The sequence below is a fragment of the Falco punctatus genome (assembly GCF_963210335.1).
Source record: "Falco punctatus genome assembly, chromosome: 10".
NCBI classification, from domain to species: Eukaryota; Metazoa; Chordata; class Aves; order Falconiformes; family Falconidae; genus Falco; species Falco punctatus.
Window position 1 is genome coordinate 23849233 of NC_137590.1, and position 7625 is coordinate 23856857.

Consider the following 7625-nt stretch of genomic DNA (forward strand, 5'->3'; position numbering starts at 1 on the left):
AAAGGCTGCAGTTTTAAATGCAGAATATAGTGCTCAGGAGATGAAGGTTTTGTCTCACATGACACATGGAGCATTTTACAAATCCTTTAAGAAGAAAAACTCCTTTATCTTATTTTATGTAAACAAAAAACAGGACATCTCTCTGTTGCCTCTTTGCTCTATGGTGCCTTGATGGACTGAAAAATTAGAAGCTGAACACACCTTGCCTGTGTACTGCAGGCTTGAGAATAGGTCAATTCCTTTACTTCTACTTTATGTTCCATTTGAAGCTGTGACAGGGTAACTGGAAACTTGGGGATAAGTCGCTTGCTGTTGAGAGTCTGGTAACTTCACTGCCAAAGATATTTGGATATAGAGACGACAGGAATTGTTTTTCAACCTTCTGTTCTTTTGCAACTTGTCCCTCTGCTTCTCCCTCTCATACATAATGCAGCCACTACAAAGTAGCAGCATGCAGAATTTTTGGATAATCTGTGAAGTACTGTTGTCTGGGCTTTTCGCTGCTTGTGTCATAGTGGTTGTGGTTTGGTGGTTGTTTTGTTGGGTTTTTTTGGTTTTGGGTTTTTTTTTTTGCTTGGGGATTTTTTTGTTTCTGTTTTTTGGTTGTTGGGGGTTATTTTAATTAACATTTTGGTTGTTTTCTGTATTGTTTTGCCTTGTAACATCTGTGAAACAGTAACTCTGTATTGCTTTCTATTTGGAGGAGTATAGGGAAAAACAAAAGAGAAGCAGCTGCCTTCTTTGGGTTTGTTTTTCCAGTAGGGTTTGTCTGTGGGTGAAGACTTGGAAACAGGACTTCCGATCCCATGCCTCATTCCTGCCAGCTGGCTGTGTGGCTCTGGATTAGTAATTCAGTCTTTTACCTTCCTTTTCCACAGGAAAGGAAAAGAAAGAAAGACCAGATGCTTAACTTGAGATGCAGGAAAAGGCGCGACTCATCAGCCTTTTGCCAGGTAGCCCAAGGTTACTGCACCTAGCAGTGCTGTGCAAGGAAACACATTCAGATGGGTCCAGGTGCCACTCATGGTGCAAAAATGTCTGTGTCACTGTATCCCTGCTCTTTTCTCGGCTCCATCTCTAGGCTGGAGTTTGGAGTTACGACCAGAATACTCTTTACAGGCTGAAAATGCTTGATCTATAAACGTAGGACAAGCTGTAGGACACTTTGTTCTCCAAATGTTATCTAATCTGGTAATTTAATTATGTTAATACAGATGATCTCTCACAGAACTGCTGTTCCTCTTGACTACTGCAGCGTGCATTAAACATTTGTGCATTCATTTTACAATGTGCGTAGTTCCTTATCGTTTTTTTCCGGAAAGCTTAGTGTCTAGGCACAGCTCCATAACACAGAAACAGCTGATAACTGATATCTCTGGAGGAGAAACGTGATAGGAATAATCTGGAAATGATAATACAGAAATCGTAACACAGCTGTATTGAAGGCTTGGACTAATACTGGTTTAAAACAACTGGCTGGGAATGCGTCAGCTTTTTCCCTTTGGGACTATAAGTGAAATTTGTAAGACAGGGTTTGATCTGATGGAGGCTTAGGCAGTGTGGTTAAGCATCTTGCTTGTAACTGAATAGTGGTAAGAGTAGTAGTAAGACTATCGCTTTTGCATTTCACTTTCATATTTACATCACAACTTTCCTGGCAGTTGGCTAATTTAGAAGAAAGGACATAAGGACTGTATATAATTTATTGAGTAAAGATATTTATAATTGGGGCAAAACATCCACCTCAAAGCCATTTTGCTGATTGTGTTCCTATGACTCTTGTTTCTTGGCTTGGTGTAGGTACAGGCCAAAATCATGTATGAAAAGTATGTATGAAAGAGTATGAAAAGACACTGCGCTGCTGAGCAGCATCTTTGAATGGCAAACCATGGTTCGTGTGTCTAGCCTTATTTTTGGTGTAAGAGTGTGGTTTGATTCTGAAGGTGAGCATCCTGCGTTAGCAATGACTTGGCAGCATGAATTAGAAGTTTTAATTGCTTGTGGAAATGAGAAGCCCATCTTAACTGTCTTGATGTAATGAATGAGTTTGTATATGTTTTGCTTCTCACTTGTACTTAATTTACAGAACGTTCACAGCACTGACATGTGTAGCCATTGGAAAATGCACTCCAGATATTAAAATTTACAATTCGCGCTGTTGTTTGGTTGGTTTTGGTTTTCAGGGTTGTTTTTTTCCCCTGGTACTTTCTCCTGAACTCTGATTTTTGTTTTACTCTGCCAAAAGACTGACGTTGAATCTCAGCTGCAGTTAAATCTTAGGGAAAAATATATGGATCTGTTGTCTTTAATATTAATGGGCTAAGACAGTAGTTTCCCAAGAGTAAAGTGTGTAGGGAATATCAGAGAATTAGGAAGGGGCTTTTTTGTGTGGGTGGTGTTAGGGAAAATGAACTCATCGTGCACTCAGTTGAGAGGTTGCGTTCATACCACCTGAGGCTTTAACCACTAGGATCTTTTAGTCCCTTTGTGGTGCGTGGTAAATCTTGAATTAATGTACGATTTGATTGTAACAATTAATCAGAACGGGAGCTTAATAAATGAAATCACACCCCATATTGTAGTGACATTAGAAAGACAAATATTTGAGTGATTTCAGGCTCCTACTGTAACACCATCTGCTAATACAAAATCACCACGAGTTCTTACAGAAGTGCAGCCTTTTCCAATATATACAAGTACTGTTTCAGGGGTTTCATTGGGCATCCCCAGGCTGTATAGTGTACACTTATATTTCAGGTGGTGTAGACTGAAACCATTGAGCGTTTTTTTTTGTTGTTGTTTGGTTTGGGTTTTTAGGTTTTCAAACCTTTTATATGTATACGACACTGTTCATCCCTGTTCAACAGGCTGGTTGTAGCTGGAATATAAGTCCCTGGTATGGCTGAATGTCTCCCAGAGAAGATTTCTGCTGCTGTTAGCCCTATGGGTCATCAAGGAGCATTTTGAACTTCCCATAGAGCTAAGTTCAATGCTTCTAGCCATTTTAGGCTACTGTGCGTGCGTATTCTTGCTATTTTTTTCTTTTAACATTCTGTTCATTCTTTCTACCCATCCTGAAGACTGTGGGTGACAAGGGGTAGGTAAGCTCCTTTCTGTTCCTAGTGATTTATATAGCTGATCACTCATGTTTACTGTAAAATGGGCACCTGCCTGATTCAGTTGATTCTGGACCCCCATACCTGGGTATTGCTTCTTTTTGCAAGGCTTTTATCACCCCTCCTGTATCGGCCTTTTTCCCATTTATCCAGTTGTTTCTTCCCTTCTGCTGAGCAGTTCTTTTCATATGTGATTTTGGGGTCTGTTCAATTTGGCCATTCACTCTGGTTTGTTGTTGCAATGGCAACCATACATATTTCTCAGAGGCTGTTGGGCCGCAGCCTTTGCAGCGGTGTCAACTAAAGCATTTCCTTTACTGATTTCTGTAGTGTCCGGAGTACGCACTGGGTAATGTGTTGCAGTGATTTCTTTTAAGTAGTTGGATTGATTCCAGCAAATTGTATGTATCTTCTTCGATATTTTCTTTGGTGACGATGTGAGAAGTCAGTGTTCTTTCCATAACATCCCAATTGTAACATCAATCCATAACATTCCATGACATCTAAAGGCATGCCAAGAGTCAGAGTAGATGTTAAGTCCCTTTCCTTTTCCCAGGTGTTCTGCACGAGTCAAGGTTACTACCTCTGCTCCTGGTGTGCTCCTCCGTGTGGAAAGTGGTTCGGCCTCTGTCACTTGTTCCTGGCTGACTGCAGCCTACCCAGTCCATCGTTGTCCGTGCAGGTAGTACAATGAACTGCCTACAAATAGAACTAGATCTGGGTTTTGCAAAGGAACATCAGTTAAACTGTTTCATGGTTTACAGAAGGTATGCATCACCTGCTCACATTGGCCATGTTCTTCTCCACCATCTGGCACAGTCAGTGGTGTTGCTGGACTCAAAGGATGTCATCTTTTCAAGGCTACTTTACCTGCTATTAGGAGGAACAGTTCATATCTGTGTGCTCACTGTAGTAACAGGGCCTGTGTTGTGTGCTCTTTTATCAGTATTTCTACCTCATGTGGAACATGAACGGTTACAGGGTGTCCCAGAAATAATATGTGGCTCTTCTCCTCTATCGCTGCTGCTGCCGCAGATTTTATGCAGGCTGGTGCTCCTGCTGCAACTGAATCCAGCTGAGCAGAATAATATGCAACTGGTCTCTGACAGAGTCCTAATCCTTGTGTTGTCGTTTCTCCAGCTATCCCCTTATGCTCACGTATATACAAATTGCAGAGTTTTGTATAATCTGGAAGCATGAGAGCAGGCGCAGATACCGATGCTCCCTTTACGATTTTAAAGGCTTGCTCTCTCTCCGGCCCCATGCAATGCATTCTGCCTCTTCACCCTTCATTGCCTCTGTCAGAGGAATCCATGGTCTGCAAAATCCCACAGCTCCAAGGAACACTCATAACTGTTTCTTTGTTACTGAATGGAAGAGTTTTATTATAGTATTTACTCTTTCTGGGTCTGCTAGCTGTTGGCCTTCTCTTAAAAGGAATTCTAAATATTTTACTTCCTTTCTGACGCAGCTGGAGTTTAGACGGGGATGCACAGTGATCCTTTTCTGCTAAAGCAGTGCACAGATGTGCCGTGTCTATTATACAGACAATTTCATCCCTACCCGGTATCAGGAAATTGTCTACATGCTGTACAAGAGGTGATTCACCTGGTAATTCTACATCTTTTGAATCATTTCCTAATATTAGTGACAAAATTCTATCGGACCCTGTGAAGCCTTGAGGGAGGCATATCTATACATTGATTGTCCTTTCCATGGAAAGGCACGTGAGGGCTGACTGCGTCCATCAAGTGGGATACTACAGAAAGCAGCATTATAGATCAATTAAGTTAAAATACTTCGCCAATGCAGTATTTGTAGAAGTACTGTGGAAGGAAGGGTCAGGCACCACTGGGTAAGGAGTCACCACACATAGATTTTGTGCAAATCTTGCCCAAAAGTGTGTTCTGGACCTCAACCCATGTCTAATTTATTCTTTTTTAAAGGGTGTATGGGAATATGACATAGTGAAATCCATACTTTTAAAATCCCTTGGACTAGATATCGGTCTATCTGCTTTTGTACGCTTTCCTCAGCTTCTTGATGAATAGGATACTGGTTCGTGGCTGGTGGATTTCCTCCTTTCATTTATACAACCACTGGCTGTGCAGATGTTAACAACCCTACACCTGTGCTAGCCTCGCTCCATGATTTAGTCGGGGCTGATCTCAGTGCCCCTGGTACCTGTTCTTTTACAACAGATTCTGTTCCAAATACACCAGTTACAATCAAGTCCACAAACTGCTGTCAGTAACAGTGGGAAATAAAAGTGCGTGGGGAAGATCTGTGCTGGCCAAGGATTCTCCCGTGTGTTTGTTGGGCTGGCACCTTCTGCAGGCTCTGGGTGTAGAAATATGGCTCTCACCAGAGGGAATTTAGGACAGTTTCAGTCCAATCTTCCTTGATGTGTGTGTACGTGCCCTGGAGATGCTTAAAACAGGCATGGGTGCAGTACTAATCAGCACAGTTTAGTGATGGACTTGGCAGTGTCATGTTAACGGTTGGACTTTCTGATATTAAAGGTCTTTTCCAACGGAAATGACTCTATGATTTTACATTCCTGCTCAGTAAACAGCCTGTATAAATGTATCTGGTGCTTGTTGGACTCATTTCCTATGCTGTAGTACCAAATACAGCAGGTTGTGCAGATAGACGCAGGGCCACGCGCAGCTGCCCCACCCCCCCCACCCCACCCCGGGCGCTTGGTAGCTGCTGTTGTGTGCAAGGTTGCTTCTGTATTGTTTAGGGGTTTTTTTCTTCTCCATTTTTTGCTACAAATCTGTGATATCCTGAACTATTTACACTGCCCGCTGAGCAGTTGCTCCAAGGAGAAGCTTGGGAGGAACCAACCCAAGATTTCAGCAAGAAAGCTGGGGCAGGTGCAGAGGAGGGTTTGCTCTTGACTCTAGAACATCATGACAAGGTGGAGGGGTTAGAACAGAAACAAGAAGCCTCCTTGTTGGTACACCTCTTGAAACTGTGTAAGCAAGCTGTGGTAGCTGAATTCTCCGTGTTATTTCCAGTTTTTACTAGATGAGACAACTGCTCCAACTCGTGTTTTTTCCTGTCTAGTATTTACTCACCTTCTTTTTTTCTTTCATAGCAATACAGTCAGTGCCTCTTCCTCCTCCAAAATCACAGCCCACACTCTGTCTGAATGCAGGCAAAACTTCCTCCTACACTGAAAATGTCTGTTACTTAGACAGCAAAATTTAGTCTAGGAAAAAAATATATACTTTTTAGTTTCATAGATTTAAGTGACTCTTCTTCTTTCAGACAACCGAGGTATTTTTCTATACAATTAATTGAAGTACAGCCTGTCATCCTGTGGTTTTGGGGTTTGGGTTGTGGGTTTGGGTTTTTTTGGGGGGTGGGAGGAGTTGTTTTTAAGAACCAGTACTCAGTGGCATTGGGAGAATTGGGGAGGGGGAGGCTCTGTCACTTGCTCTTCAAACTGAGTGTGTACAGTCCTGATGCTTTCACGTGCTTCGGGCTCTAGACAGCCTTGGAAAATGTGCAACCAGATGCAAAAGTGTTATTATGCTCGGGCTTTCCAAAAATTCTGTCACAGAGTGAATGTTATACATAAGGAAGTGGAGATGAAGGATCATTTTATCTGAGTGAAGTATGATCCTTTGTGGAAGGTGGCAAGAAGACCATAAAATGGAGTAGTAAAATCATTGCCTTAAAATAACAGGGCTTCTGTTGATTAAACTCAAAACTCATTCCCATAGCTCCTTTGCACATTCCATCTCTTTATATATTTTCAGTATGGTTATGTTCAAGGTATAATATTGTATGTGATGCTCTGGTAGGGACTCAGCCTGCAAAAGACTTAATTTCTTGTCTTATCTGACTTCCTTATCAGTGGGAATGGAGAAAAATGACCATGTGTAAGGAGGGCATTGCACTTAGGTTAGGCTGAACATAGCCAGCTCGGCTGCCAAGGGGGACTCGGAGAGACAGAGGGTCTCTTCTCCCACAAAAGCCTTATATCAAGGTCAGATCAACTTCTGCACATAGACACTTAAGAATAACAACACGCCTGGGTTTGTATTTCTCTGGTGCTGTATGCATCAGGGTTTGGCATCTTAATTCATTTTGTAAACCTGTGCAAAACGTATGAGACGTGTGATGGGTTGTTCAGTTCATCTCTTGGAATGTCAGAATTCAACATGCACTTTATTCTACTTGAAAATTAATCAGTGGGTTACTGAATTCTCCTTACGTAGTTTAATAAATAAATTCAAGTTTAAAACAGTATTAAATGGAAAAATATCACATTACTGCCATACATTTTATATAGAGGTGTTAAAAATGATTTCGTAAATGAAAGGGTCATGGGTTTGAATTCCATCTTATTATGCAAGTGACAGATGCCTGGGAATCTGCAGTGGAACTGTGAAAGCAGAACATCTTAAATGCAACCGTAATCACCAGAATTAAATACCTCTGAGACAGTAAATGACATTGAGAGTGTTTAGCAGTACTTGTGATATTGGGGATATT